The sequence below is a fragment of the Pan paniscus genome, chromosome 20 (assembly GCF_029289425.2).
Source record: "Pan paniscus chromosome 20, NHGRI_mPanPan1-v2.0_pri, whole genome shotgun sequence".
NCBI lineage: Eukaryota > Metazoa > Chordata > Mammalia > Primates > Hominidae > Pan > Pan paniscus.
The window spans coordinates 47,915,934-47,931,332 of NC_073269.2; the positions used below are offsets into that span (position 1 = coordinate 47,915,934).

The 15,399-nt window shown below is 44.4% G+C and overlaps 1 protein-coding gene across 1 annotated transcript in view; it reads left to right on the forward strand.

The window, feature by feature from the left end:
• LOC100976543 (CEA cell adhesion molecule 6) overlaps positions 1-15,399 on the forward strand; it is a 910,921-nt gene that overhangs the window by 50,615 nt on the left and 844,907 nt on the right. The gene's annotated exons all lie outside the window — the stretch shown is intronic.

Sequence of the window (15,399 nt, forward strand, 5' to 3'; positions counted from 1 at the left end):
CTGTCCCTCCTGAGGGCCCTGGGGAGTGTAATGATCTCATGTAGGTTCACTCAGACCAGGTGTCACCTTCCCACAATCAGCCTGGTCCCTGCACTAAAGCACAGAGCCACGGTTCCTGAGGGTATTCTGCCATTGCCCAGGGTTGTTTGCCATGAGATGGGAAGTAGGAAAAACAACCTGCAAATTTACATCAGGATTTAGCTCTAAATGACTCCTTATCTCACTTGCACACATCGTCAGATGAGACAAGGTGATGTCTCTTGTGTCAGTTTCCTGTTGATGCTCTGACAAATTCCCACAGGCCAGGCATGTTGGTGTGTGTCTTGGTCCCAATTACTCAAGAGGCTGAGGCAGGAGGATCGCTTGAGCCCAGGAGGTAGAGGCTGCAGTGAGCTCTGATCACACCACTGCACGCTGGCCTAGGCAACAGAGATGACAACTCCATTGATAACTTAGTGGCATAAAACAACATGTCCACTTGGCTGTGTTCTTCCTGGCAGCTCCAGGGAAAAGTCTGTTCCCTCACCTTTTCCAATTACTGGAGGCCGCCTGCATCCTTAACTTTGGCCCCTTCCTCCATCTTCAAAGCGAGCAGTACAGCATCTTGAAACCTCTCTGTGCTCTGCTTCCATCCTCACTGACTTCCCCGCCTCCCTGTCTCACTTGTATGGTTATTTTGGACCCACCTGGATAAACCACAATAATCTCCCCATCTCATCATCCTCCATTTATCTGCTAAGTGTCTTTGACCATGTGCCGTATTCACAGATCTTGGGATGAGGATGTGTGCATCTTTGAGAGGGGCTTGTTCTATCCATCTCTCCTCTCAAGGCCATTTTATCATGATTGTTCACTACAAAGTACACATGGGCACCTGGATAGGGTTATCCTGACTGCAGCATCAGTTTTTGCAGTGATGTCCCAGCACCCTCCAGGTCCTGAGAGAGGGAGACGGAGGGCTCTCCATGCCCCTAGTACCTCTCCACCTTCTCCTCGGTGACAAGCTTAGTTGTTAAGAATAAAAGAGATGTGGCCGGGCATGGTGGCTCACACCTGTAATCCCAGCAATTTGGGAGGCCGAGGCAGGCAGATCACCTGAGGTCAGGAGTTCGAGACCAGCCTGACCAACATGGCGAAACCCCGGCTCTACTAAAATTACAAAAATTAGCTGCACGTGCTGGCGCACACCCGTAATCCCAGCTACTCCGGAGGCTGAGGCAGGAGAATCACTTGAACCTGGGAGGTGGAGGTTGCTGTGAGCCAAAATAATGCCACTGCACTCCAGCCTGGGTGACAGAGTGAGACTCCATCTCAAAAAAAAAAAAAAAAAAAAGAAAAGAAAAGAAAAGAAAAACAAAGAATAAAAGAGATGTGACTGGAAGATCACAACTCACTAGCCCTTCAATAGTTCATGGACATCAGCACCATGGATAGTGACCACGGAAGGGTCATCCCCAGGCACTGCAGCAGGGAGCACACAGATGGAAAGAAACTGCCGGGAAAAGCTGCCCAGTCCATTCTGCCTGAGAAAGACACAATGAGGAAGAACCTGATTCTTCTCTAATTTATTTGTTGTGAGCCCTGTGCACATGACTAAATGTTAGGGTTGTTGGCAAAGGTTGTTGACACCCCTGGCAGGGCTGATTTCTGTACCCAAAGTATGACCTTGGAGAGGCTGAGTCTGCTCTGGTTTCCCAGTGAATGTCCCTACCTCTGAGACTCAAGCCATTGTCTCTGCCTACAACACAGTGGAAACTTTTCATGATTAACTTCCGACCCCCGTGCCTGACCTTGGAACCACTACCATCACCCAGCCTGGAGCACTGCCTGAGCAAAGCATCCTGTTCCCTGAGCTCCAGCTAAGCCCCTGGGAAGCTGAGCTGAACCGAGCCCCTGAACAATCCTCTCAGTGACTCCAGGCCAGGCCTCATGCCCCATGTCAGAGGCCTTTGCCATCTGCCAGTCCTTCCCACACAATCCTCCTGAGGGACAAGTGGAGGCCTGAACATCTGTCTCCCAGGGTAGGGCCCAACTTCTCCAGGAGACAAAAACAGACCAGAGTCCTCCCAGTCACCCTCACTCTCCTCATTCCCACCACTTCCCACCCACAGAGGCAACTCTGGTCCTACAGACCCACCCCTGACCTTCCCAAGAGCTCAGGTCCAGTCAATCAGTGTCCCTGCAGGTCACACACACACACCACTCAGAGTGCTCAGTGGAAGGGTCACTCAGGTCCCCACCGAGAGTCTCCTGTGCTTTGGATGGGTCAGAATCCTCTTCACATCCCACATCTGGGCAGTCACCAAGGTCTTCTCTGCCCTGTCCTCACACCTACAGTGTCTGTCCTGGTCATCCTCATCATCTTTTCTGAGCACGGCCACAGCTCCTAACAAGTGGGGTTAAGGCTCCTGACAGATAGGGTTAAGGCATAGGACCGTGATTCTGAGGGCTTCTCAGGTCTTGCCTGTTATGTGAAATTAGCATGTACAACACATAAAATTTGTATGTTTACCTCATAATTTTAATGTGCACACCCTTTGATCATTAATTAGTCACATTAAGAAGAGCCTCCCCTGAATCGTGAGTTCTAAGGAGGCAGGAGTACACCTGTCCTGGTCTCTGCTAAGTCCAGTGACAAGCACCCAGTCTGGCACAAGGATGCTTCATAAATACATGTGGAATAAATGAGATCCTCTTACACCCTGCTCACTTCCCTGACTTATGTGACCAGACGGAAACTCCTAATGTATAGGAGAGAAAGGCAGAAACGCTGGAGACCAGTGAGAAAGCTGTTTTTTGAAAGAGCAGCAAGTTCCAGGCCTCTAAAGATACTTCTGGACTTTACGTGGTGCAGAGAAAAAGACAAAACCAATACATTCCCTTCAAACCACTAAAGTGGGTGGGGCCATAGCCTAACTGAGAAAGAAAAAGACCAAGGTAGGGTACAGTTCCCCTAACCCACTTTGTTTCCAGACATCAAAAAATACAGTTTGTGGTCTTGGACTCTGATGTGGAAAAAGTACAAACCAAAAATTGTGTTACCACTAATTTCCTTGCTATGAGCAGTCATGAAATATCAATGTACAACCATACATGCAAAGATACAAATTCAAACAGCACTTCAGTGAACATTCACAGGATCAGTGTCAGAGGTCTGCAAACTAACTACATTTGTTTTAACTTTGAATTTTTAAATAATTGTAGATTCACAGAAACTTGAAAAAAAAATGTATTTGGAGGCCCATCACCCTTCACCCAGCCTCCACCAATGTTCACATCTTGCATAACTATAATTCAGTGTCAAAACCAGGAAAGCGACATTGGTACAATCTGCAGAGCTTTTTTCATATTTCACCAGTTATACATGCATGTGTGCGTGCATACATGTGTGCATTTGTGTGTGGGTGTGGATGTGCACATGTGTGTCTCTATGCTATGCGGCTACCACAGTCACAACAGTATATGTTGCCACCCCTTCATAACCACAATACCCTCCCTGTCCCATAACTACTTCTGGCAAGCACTAATCTAGTCTACATCTCTGTGGTTATGTTATTTCAAGAATGTTACATAAATGGAATTGTACAGTATGTATGGTTTTTTTTGGTTTTTTTGTTTGTTTTTTTTGTTTTTTGGAGATAGAGTCTTGCTCTGTCGCCCAGGCTGGAGTGCAGTGGCATGATCTTGGCTCACTGCAACCTCTGCCTCCCGGTTTTAAGCAATTCTCTTGCCTCAGCCTCCCAAGTAGCTGGGATTACAGGGATTACAGACATGCGCCACCACACCCAGGTAATTTTTGTGGTTGGCTGGTTTGTTTGTTTGTTTGTTTGTTTGGAGACAGAGTTCCGCTCTTGTTGCCCGGGCTGGAGTGCAAAGGCGCAATCTCTACTCATCACAACCTCTGCCTCCCGGGTTCAAGCGATTCTCCTGCCTCAGCCTCCTGAGTAGCTGGGATTACAGGCATGCGCCACCACGCCCGGCTAATTTTTGTATTTTTAGTACAGACGGGGTTTCTCCATGTTGGTCAGGCTGGTCTTGAACCCCCGACCTTAGGTGATCTGCCCGCCTTGGCCTCCCAAAGTGCTGGGATTACAGGTGTGAGCCACCTTGCACAGCCTTGTTTTTTTCTTTTTTAAGTAGAGATGGTGTTTCACCACTTTGGCCAGGCTGGTCTCGAACTCCTGACCTCAGGGGATCCACCTGCCTTGGTCTCCCAAAGTGCTGGGATTACAGGGTTGAGCTACCACGCCCAGCCATCATGCAGTAGGTATGCTTTTGTTTTTTTTTGCTTTTTGTTTTTTGTTTTTGCTCTTGTTGCCCAGGTTGGAGTGCAGTGGTGCAATCTTGGCTCACTGCAACCTCCACCTCCCAGGTTCAAGTGATTCTCCTGCCTCAGCCTCCCAAGTAGCTGGGATTACGGGCATGCGCCACAACGCCCGGCTAATTTTTGTACTTTTAGTAGAGACGGGGTTTCACCATGTTGGCCAGGCTGGTCTCGAACTCCTGACCTCAGGTGATCCGCCTGCCTCGACCTCCCAAAGTACTGGGATTACAGGCGTGAGCCACCGCACCAGGCCAGTATGTATGCTTTTGATATTGGCTTTGTTCTATCAGCAAACTTTCCTTGAGCTTCATCCAAGTTGTTGCAAGTATCAAGAGTTACTCCTTTTTATTGCTCAGGGGTGGTATTTCATAGTACTGCAATTTAATCATTCACCCATTGAAGGACATTGAATTCCTTTTTAGTCCTTGGCTATTGCAAATAAAGACACTATGAACATTCACGTACAAGTTTCCATGTGAAAATACTTTTTTCCTTTCTCCGGGAAGAATGCCCAAGAGTACAATAGTTAAGTCAGGTGATAAGCCCATTTTAAGTTTTAAAAAAAATTGCCAAAGTATTTTCCAGAATGACTGGAGCCAGCATGCATGAGTGCACCAGCAGTGTATGAGTGATTCAGCTTCTCTGCATCCTCTCCAGCATTTGGTGTTATTATTATTTATGGTACCCCTTCTATTAGGTGTATAATGATATTTCATTGTGGTTTTAACTTGCTTTTCTTTTCTTTTTTTTTTTTTTACTGGAGACATAGTCTCATTCTGTCACCCGGGCTGGAGTGCAGTGATGCTGGCCCACTGCAACCTCCACCTCCTGGATTCAAGCAATTCTCCTGCCTCAGCCTCCCAAGTATCTGGGATTACAGGTGTGTACCACTACGCGCAGCTAATTTTGTAGTTTTAGTAGAGATGGGGTTTCACCATGTTAGCCAGGCCGGTCTCAAACTCCCAACCTCAGGTTATCCGCCCTCCTCGGACTCCCAACTTGCATTTTTAATGGCTAATAATGTTGAGCATCTTTTCATGTGTTTATCTGCATATTCTTTTTGCTGAAATGTCTATGCAGGTCTTTTCCTTTTTTTTTTTTTTTTTTTTTGAGGAGTCTTACTCCTGCCCAGGCTAGAGTGCAGTGGCATGATCTTGGCTCACTGCAACCTCCACCTCCCGGATTCAAGCCATTCTCCTGCCTCAGCCTCCCTCGTAGCTGGGATTACAGGTGCGTGCCACCACGCCTAGCTAATTTTAGTATTTTTAGTAGAGAAGGGGTTTCACCGTGTTGGCCAGGCTGGTCTCGAACTCCTAACTTCAAGTGATCCATCCACCTCATCCTCCCAAAGTGCTGGGATTACAGGCGTGAGCCACCATGCCCAGCCTCTTTTCACATTTTCTAATTGGAATTTTTTTTTTTTTTTTTTCTTGAGACGGAGTCTCACTCTGTCACCCAGGCTGGAGTGCAGTGGTGTGATCTCGGCTCACTGCAAGCTCCGCCTCCCGGGTTCAGGCCATTCTCCTGCCTCAGCCTCCCGAGTAGCTGGGACTACAGGCGCCCACCATCACACCTGGCTAATTTTTTGTATTTTTAGTAGAGACAGGGTTTCACCGTGTTAGCCAGAATGGTCTCGATCTTCCTGTGATCCACCCGCCTCTGCCTCCCAAAGTGCTTGGGAGGTACCTTGTGATCCACCCACCTCGGCCTCCCAAAGTGCTGGGATTACAGGCATGAGCCTCCACGCCCAGCCTCTAACTGGATTTTTTAATGTTGAGTTTTGAGCATTCTTTATGTATTCTAGACACAACTCCTTGGCTGGATATCTGATTTGCAAATATTTTCTCCCAATCTGTATTTGTCTTCTTTTTCTCTTAACAAGGTCTTTCACAGAGCAGAAGATTTTAACTTTGATTTAAAAATTCATCAGTATTTCTTTTATGGATCGCATTTTGGGTGTCGAGTCTAAGAACTCTCTTCTTTCACTTTGTCGAAAATTAACGCACATACCTGTGCACACCTATTTCTAAGTCCCCTATTCTCTCCCATTGATATATGTGTCTATCCCTCAATCAGTCCCATGTTGTCTTGATTACTATAACTATATAGCAAGCCTTATGAGGAAGAGTGATTTTTCCCATCTTATTATTCCTTTTCGAAATGATTTTGGCTATTTTAGGGCCTTTCCTTTTCCATATAAATTTTAGAGTAAGCTTATCTAGGTCTATGAAAAAAAATTGCTGACATTTAGCTAGGAATTGCATTAATGTAGATCAATTTAGGGACAATGAACATGTTTACTGTCTTGAGTCGTCCAATTCATGAACACATGTCTCTCCAAGTATTTAGTTCTCCTTTGATTTCGTTCATCGGCATTTTGTAATTTTTATCATATAGTTCCTGTACATGTTTTGGTAGAGTTATGTCCGAGTATTTCATTTTCTCTGGAGCAATTGTAAGTGGTACTAGGTTTTTATTTTGGTTTCCACTAGTTGATTGTCTGTATACAAAAATGCAATTGAATTTTGCATGTTGATCTTGTATCTTGTGACTTTATTGAACTCACTTATTAGTTCTAAAAGATACGTTTTTGTAAATTCCTGGAGATCTTTTACATAGATAATCAAGTCATCTTCAAATAGAGACAGTTTTATTTATTATTTTCTTCTTCTTTTTTACTTTTCGAGACAGGATCTCACTCTGTAGCCCAGGCTGGAGTGCAGTGGCACAATCTCTGCTCACTGCAGTCTCAACCTCCCAGGCTGAAGCAATCCTCCTACCTCAGCTTCCTGAGTAGCTGGAACTACAGGCACATGCCACAGTGCCTGGCTTTTTTTTGTTTTTATTTTTGTTTTCTTTTTTTTTTTAAGATGGCGTCTCACTCTGTCACCCTGGCTGGAGTGCAGTGGCGTGATTTAGGCTCACTACAAGCTCCGCTTCCCGGATTCACGCCATTCTCCTGCCTCAGCTTCCCGAGTAGCTGGGACTACAGGCGTCTGCCACCACGTCTGGCTAATTTTTTGTATTTTTAGTAGAGATGGGGTTTCACCGTATCAGCCAGGATGGTCTCGATCTCCTGACCTCATGATCCACCCGCCTCGGCCTCCCAAAGTGCTGGGAGTACAGGCGTGAGCCACCACGCCAGGCCGCCTGGCTTTTTTTTGTAGAGATGGGATCTCATTATGTTGCCCAGGCTGGTTTCAGACTCCTGAGCCCAAGCAATCCACTCACCTCGGCTCTCCAAACATCTGGGACCGCACCCAGGCATGCACCACTGCACCCAGCCTATTTCTTACTTTCTTTTTTTTTTTTTTTTTTTTTTTTTGAGACACAGTCTTGCTCTTGTCACCCAGGCTAAAGTGCAATGGCACGATCTTGGCTCACTGCAACCTCCACCTCCCAGGTTCAAGCAATTCTCCTGCCTCAGCCTCCCAAGTAGCTGGGATTACAGGCGCCCACCACCATGCCTGGCTAATTTTTGTATTTTTAGTAGAGACAGGGTTTCACCTTGTTGGCCAGGCTGGTCTTGAACTCCTGACCTCAGGTGATCTGCCTGCTTCAGCCTCCCAAAGTGCTGGGATTACAGCTGTGAGCCACCGCACCTGGCCCTATTTCTTACTTTCTAGTCCATATGTATTTATTTCCTTTTCTTGCCTTATTCCAGTGCTGAAACTTCCAGTAGTATATTGAATAAGGATGATGAGAGTGGGCACCCTTGCCCTTTTCTTAGTATTAGAGGGAAAACATTCAGTCTTACACCATTGAAAGTGCAACCAGGCATGGTGGCTCACACCTGTAATCCCAGCACTTTGAGCGGCCAAGTTGGGCAGATAACTTGAGGTGAGGAGTTCGAGACCAGCCTGGCCAACATGGTGAAACACCCTCTCTACCAAAAATACAAAAAAAAAAAAAAAAATAGCCGAGTGTGCTGGCCTGCACCTGTAGTCCCAGCTACTCAGGAGGCTGAGGCAGGAGAATCACCTGAACCTGAAAGGAGGAGGTTGCAGTAAGTGGAGACGGTGCCACTCCATTCCAGCCTGGGTGACAGAGCAACCCCTATCTCAAACACAAAAAAATTTTTAAGGAATGATGTTAAATGACAGAAGATGAGAAAGACAGCAGAGTAAGTCTCTCCAGCCATTATCTCCCAGCAGAAACATCCATTTGAGCAATTATCCACACACAAAATTACTTTCACAAGAGCCAAAAAAAAAAAAACTCGAACACACGAGTGAAGTTGGGAAGCGCCCTTGGACCACAAAGACAAGCAAAACCACGGTTGGAAGGTAAAGGGATCAGTTCTCTGTGCTTGCAACATGCCTCCCCTCAAGCCATTATGGCACCACACGTGGAAACTCCCCCTGGACCCATGATTTTTACACTGGAAAAAGTGAGCTAGGGGTGGACATACAGATTCCCCATCATTCCGGGCCCCTCCACAAAAGACTCACTCCTGTATTGGCCCGTAGAGAACACTGCAAGTACCTAAGGCCAGCTAAAGACAAAAAGAAGGGGTGGGGTTGGGCAGCCACTGCAAGGAACTTGGCAGTGGCTCTCCATCCCTGCCAGAGGAGATGCTGCAGCAAAGACACTGTTTACAGCAACCATGCTGCAGGAAGCATGGTCCACAGATCCTCTGGCCTTGAGGGCCTGGCTGGTTCTCCACAGGGCCCAGGTGCCCTCTGTGGCTCTCCCACCTGCCCCATCCAGGTCCGACATTTCATCAGCAGTGAAGCTAGTGCCAGACTCGCCTCTAACCTGGGCTTAGGGTACCCCCTAGTGTTGAAATGGAAGACAACAGTCAGTCCACTCAATTTCTAAATAAGCCCACTGAAATAGAATGGTCACAAACAAACTCAGGCTGTAAAGACCGTAATAAACACCTAATTCACCAATGCATAGATAGAGACGCAGATCTAGGAATAAGAATAGCCTAGGAACGTGCCTCGTCAAATAGAACAAAATGCCAATGAATTATCCTAAAAACATGCAAATGAATGGTCTGGCAGGCAAACAATTCAAAACGGCTGTTTTAAGAAAACTCAGAGAACTTAAAGAAAACATAGAGAAACAATTCAGACATTTGTCAGAGAAATTTAACAGCGAAAGTAAAATAATAAGAAACAAACAGAAACCTTGAAGCTGAGAAGTACAATATGAAATGAAAAATGTGCCGGGCGCGGTGGCTCATGCCTGTAATCCCAGCACTCTGGGAGGCCGAGGCGGACGGATCACGGGGTCAGGAGATCGAGACCATCCTGGATAACACGGTGAAACCCCGTCTCTACTAAAAATACAAAAAATTAGCCGGGCGTGGTGGCGGGGGCCTGTAGTCCCAGCTACTCGGGAGGCTGAGGCAGGAGAATGGCGTGAACCCGGGAGGCGGAGCTTGCAGTGAGCCGAGATCGGGCCATTGCACTCCAGCCTGGGCGACAGAGCAAGACTCCGTCTCAAAAAAAAAAAAAAAAAAAAAAATGTGTCGGGCATAGTGCTGCATGACTATAGTCTCAGTTATTCAGGAGAATGAAGTGAGAGGATCACTTGAGTCCAGGAGTTTGAGACCAACCTGCTCAATATAGTGAGACCCCCGTCTCTGAAAAAATAAAAAATGTACTGTGTTCATGGACTGGAAGAATTAATATTGTTAAAATGTCCATACTAACCATGATGAACTACAAATTCAACTCAGTCTCTAGCAATATTTCAATGGCATTCTTCACAGAAGTAGAAATATAGGCCATTCGCAGTGGCTCGCGCCTGTAATTTCAGCACTTTGGGAGGCCACAGTGGGTGGATCACTTGAGGCCAGGAGTTAAACTACACTGACCAACCTGGCCAATCCCATCTGTACTAAAATACAAAAATTAGCCAGGCACGGTGGTGCATGCCTGTAACCCCAGCTACTCAAGAGGGTGAGGCAAGAGAATTGCTTGAACATGGGAGGCCGAGTTTGTAGTGATCCAAGATGGCGCCACTGTACTCCACCCTGGGCAACACAGCAAGACTCTGTCTCAAAAAAAAGAAAAAAGAAAAATGCTCCCAATACTCTGGGAGGCCGAAGCAGGTGGATTACCTGATGTCAGGAGTTCGAGACCAGCCTGGCCAACATGGTGAAACCCCATTTCTACTAAAAACACAAAAATGTGCTGGGTGTGGTGGTGTGCACCTATAATCCCAGCTACCTAGGAGGCTGAGGCTGGAGAAATTTTTTTATTTCCTTATTAATTTCTTAATTTACCCATTGGTGGCTCAGTAGTATGTTGTTTAATTTCCATGTGCTGGTGTGTTTTCTGGGATTCCTCTTATTATTAATTTCTAGTTTTATACCCCTGTGGTAAAAAAAATATACTTACGCCAGGCCTGGTGGCTCACGCCTATAATCTCAACACTTTGGGAAGCCAAGATGGGAAGATCACTTGAGGCCAGGAGTTCAAGACCAGCCTGAACAACATAGTGAGATTCCATCTCCACAAAAGTAAAAAAAAAAATTAGCTGGGCATTGTGGGGCACTCTTGTAATCCCAGCTATCTGGGGGGCTGAGCGAGGAGGATCATTTGAGCCCAGGAGTTGGAGGCTGCAGTGAACTATGATCTCACCACTACACTCCAGCCTGGGCAACAGAGTAAGACCCTATCTCTTTTAAAAAAAAGAAAAGATACTTAATAAGATTCCTACTTTTTTGAATTTATTGAGACTTGGTTTGTGGCCTAAGAAATAGTCTACTCTGGAGAATGTTCCATGTGCTGATGGAAAGAATATCTATTCTGCAGCAGTTGGGTGAAATGTTCTGTAAATATCAGGCCTGTTTGGTCTAAAATGTAGTTTAACTCCAATGTTTCTTTTTTGATTTTCTGTCTGGGTGATCTGTCCATTATTGACAGTGGGGTGTTGAAGTCCCCAGCTATTATTGTATTGCAGTCTATCTCTCCCTTTAGATCTATTAATGTTTGTTTTATACACTTTGGTGCTCCAGTGTTTAGTACATAAATATTTATAATTTTTATATCCTCTCACTACATTGACCCCTTTAGTGTTATATAGTGACCTTCTTTCTCTCTTTTGATAGTCTTTGGCTTGTAGTCTATTTTATCTGATATAAGTACAGTTTCTTATGATCTAGCAATCCCACTACTGGGCATTTATCCAAAGGAAAGGAAATTATACTGAAGAGACATCTACACCTTCATGTTTATTGCAGCACTATTCACAATGGCTAAGATAAAAAATCAACCTAGGTTTCCAACAACAGATAAATGGATAAAGAAAATGTGGTATATACATAAACCATGGAATACATTCAGCCTTAAAAAAAAAGAATAAAATCCTGTCATTTGGAGCAACATGGTGGAACTGGAGGACATTAAGTAAAATAAGCCATGAACAGAAGGTAAAACCCCACATGTTCTCATTCATACGTGGAAGCTTTATAAAAGGTTGATCTCATAGAAGTAAAAAGTAGAACGGAGAATACTAGAGGGTGGGAAGGGAGGAATGGAAAGCAATTTGTTAAAGGATACAGAATTATAGCTGGATAATAGGATAAGTTCCAGTGTAGGATGACTATATTTAACAATAATATATTGTATAGTTTCAAGTGGCTAGGAGGATGTTGAACATTCCCAACACAAAGAAATGATAAATGCTTGAGATGATAGGTATGCTGATTGCCCTGATCCAATCACTATAAATTGTGTGTATCAAAGCATCACTATGTACCCCATGACTATGTACAATTGTTATTTGTCAATTAAAAATAAAATACAATGCTTAAAAAATAAAAATAAGTATTGCTACTCCTACACTTTTTTGGTTTCCACTTGCATGGAATTTTTTTTCCATCCCTTCACTTTCAGTCTACATGTGTCTTTATAGGTGAAGTGGGCTTGTTGTAGGCAGTATGTAGTTGGGTCTTGTTTCTTTATCCCTTTAGCCACTCTTTTTTTTTTTTTTTTTTTTTGAGACAGAGTCTCGCTTTGTTGCCCAGGCTGGAGTACAGTGGCGCGATCTCAGCTCCCTGCAAGCTCCGCCTCCTGGGTTCACGCCATTCTCCTGCCTCAGCCTCCCAAGTAGCTGGGACTACAGGCGCCTGCCACCTTGCCGGCTAATTTTTTGTATTTTTAGTAGAGACGGGGTCTCACCGTGTTAGCCAGGATGGTCTCGATCTCCTGACCTCATGATCTGCCCGCCTCAGCCTCCCAAAGTGCTGGGATTACAGGCGTGAGACACCGCTCCCAGCCCATTCTGTGTCTTTTAAATGGAGAATTGCATCCATTAACATTCACATGATTATTAATTAGTACTGCAGTTTTGTTGCTTGTTTTCTGGTTGTTTTGCAACTCCCTCTTCTTTTTCTTTCTTTCCTATTGTCTTCCTTTGTAGTTAAGTGATTTTCTCTGGTAGTATGTTTTAATTCATTTATCTTTAAGTGAGCATATTATAGGTTTTGGCATTATGATTACCTTGAGCTTTACAAAAAACATCTTATGGATTATAACAAATTAACTTAAGGAGATGACAACTTATCTTACATCATAAAGAACAGAAATGAAGAAAGCAGGAAAAAAAACTCTAGACTTTAACTCCCTTCCCCCACCCCCTACATTTTGACTTTATGTTGTCTCAATTTACATATTTTTATATCGCCTATCTCTTAACAGGTTGCTGTAGCTATTATGTTCTTGATATTTTTGTCTTTTGGGCTTCATACTAGAGTTATTAGTGGATTTTACACCACAGTGATAGTTTAGAGTACATATTCATGTACTTAATTTTATCAGTGATTTTTACACCTTTGTTTTCTTTTTACATGTTAGTGTTTTTTCTTTCCAATTGAAGAACCGCTTTAGCATTTCTTGTAAGATGAGTCTGCTGGTGGTGAATTTTCTCAGCTGTTGTTTATCTGGAAGAAACTTTCTCTCTCCTTCGTATTTGTAGGGTGGCTTTGCTGGATACAGTGTTCTTGGAGAGCAGGGGTTTTTACCTTCAGCACTTTGAATATGCCATCCCACCCCTACCTGGCCTGTATGATTTCCACTAAGAAGTCTGTTGCTTGGCCGAGTGTGTTGGCTTATGCCTGTAATCCCAGCACTTTGGGAGGCCGAGGCGGGTGGATCACCTGACGTCAGGAGTTCGAGACTAGCCTGGCCAACATGGAAAAACCCTGTCTCTACCAAAAATACAAAAATTAGCTGGGCGTGGTTGTGCACACCTGTAATCCCAGCTACTCGGGAGGCTAAGACAGGAGAATCGTTTGAACCCAGGAGGCGGAGGTTGCAGTGAGCCGAGATTGTACCACTGGACTCCAGCCTGAGTGACAGAGTGAGATTCTGTCAAAAAAAAAAAAAAAAGTCTGTTGCCAAATTGGAACTCCTTTGTATATTATTTGCTTATTTTCTCCTGCTGCTTTTAGGATTCTCTCTTCGTCCTTGACCTGTGCAAGTTTATTATATGCCGTAGGGTAGTCATATTTGGGTCAAATCTGTTTGGTGTTCTCTGACCTTGTTGTACCTAAATACTTATCTTTTTCTAGTTTTGAAAGTTTTCTGTTTTATTTCTTTGAATAAGCTTTCTACCTCTTGCTCTTCCCCAACTCCCTCTTAAACATCAATAATTTTTAGATTTGGTTTGGGGCATTTTGTTTCTTTTTTTTTCTTTTCTTTTTTTTTTTTTTTTTTTTTTTAGGCAGAATCTCACTCTGTCACCAGGCAGCAGTGCAGTAGCATGATCTCTGCTCACTGCAACAAATTTTTTTGTATTTTTAGTAGAGACAGGGTTTCACCATGTTGGCCAGGCTAATCTCAAGCTCCTGACCTCAAGTAATCCACCCACCTCAGCCTCCCAAAGTTGGGATTACAGGCAGGAGCCACCACACCCAGCCAGATTTGGTCTTTTGAGGTAATTTTCTATATCTTATAGGTGATCATCACTCTTGTTCATTCTTTTTTTTCTCCTCTGTGTATTTTCAAAAAGCCTGTGTTTGAGCTCACTGATTCTTTTCTCTGCTTGATCCATTCTGCTGTTGAGAGACTTTAATAAATTTTTCAGTTCAGCAAATGTATTTCTCAGTTCCAAGATCTCTTTTTTGTTTGTTTGTTTGTTTGTTTGTTTGTTTGTTTGTTTGTTTTTGAGACAATGTCTCATTCTGTTCCCTAGGTTGTAGTACAGTGGCATGATCATGGCTCACTGCAGCCTCGACATCCTGGGCTCAAGTGATCCTCCCGCCTGAGCCTCCCAAGTAGCTGGGACCACAAGCACACACCACCATGCCTGGTTAATTTTTTGGTTTTTTGTAGAGACAGGGTTTTGCCATGTTGCCCAGGCTGGTCTCGAACTCCTGAGCTCAAGCAATCCACCTGCCTTGGCCTCCAAAAGTACAGAGATTACAGTGTAAGCCACCATGCCCAGCCAGTTCTGAGATTTTTGTTTGTTTGTTTTATTTCAATATGTTTGTTAAATCACTGAGTTTCCTTAAAACTGCTCTTTTGAATTCTTGGTCACAGAGCTCACATACTGTAGTCTCCTTAGGGTCAGTCACTGATTCCCTACTTTGTCCAATTGGGGAAATCATGATTCCCTGTTTGCTGTTGTTTCTTGTGGATTTACATCTATGTCTTTGCATTAAATAATTATTCCAGTATTCCAGTCCTGTCTGGATGGCTTGTTTTGGTTTTCATTAGATGTATTTGCTTAGAGATTCTTTGTAATTTATCTGTTGATTTTTTTTCCTACTAGGTTGCTGCCTCTTTTTTGGCAGTAAATGATACCTTAACCCCTGGTTTGCCTTGGTTCTAGTAAACAATCAGAGCCAGGCATGGTCGCTCACACCTGTAATCCCACCTACTCAGGAGGCTGAGGTGGGAGGATCACTTAAGCCCAGAAGTTCAAGACCAGCCTGGGGAACATAACAAGACTCTGTCTCAAAACAAAAACAAAACAAAACGCCAGGCATGGTGGCTCATACCTGTAATCCCAGCACTTTGGGAGGCCAAGGCAGGCGGATCACCTGAGGTCGGGAGTTAGTGACCAGCCTGACCAACATGGAGAAACCCCGTCTCTACTAAAAATACAAAATTAGC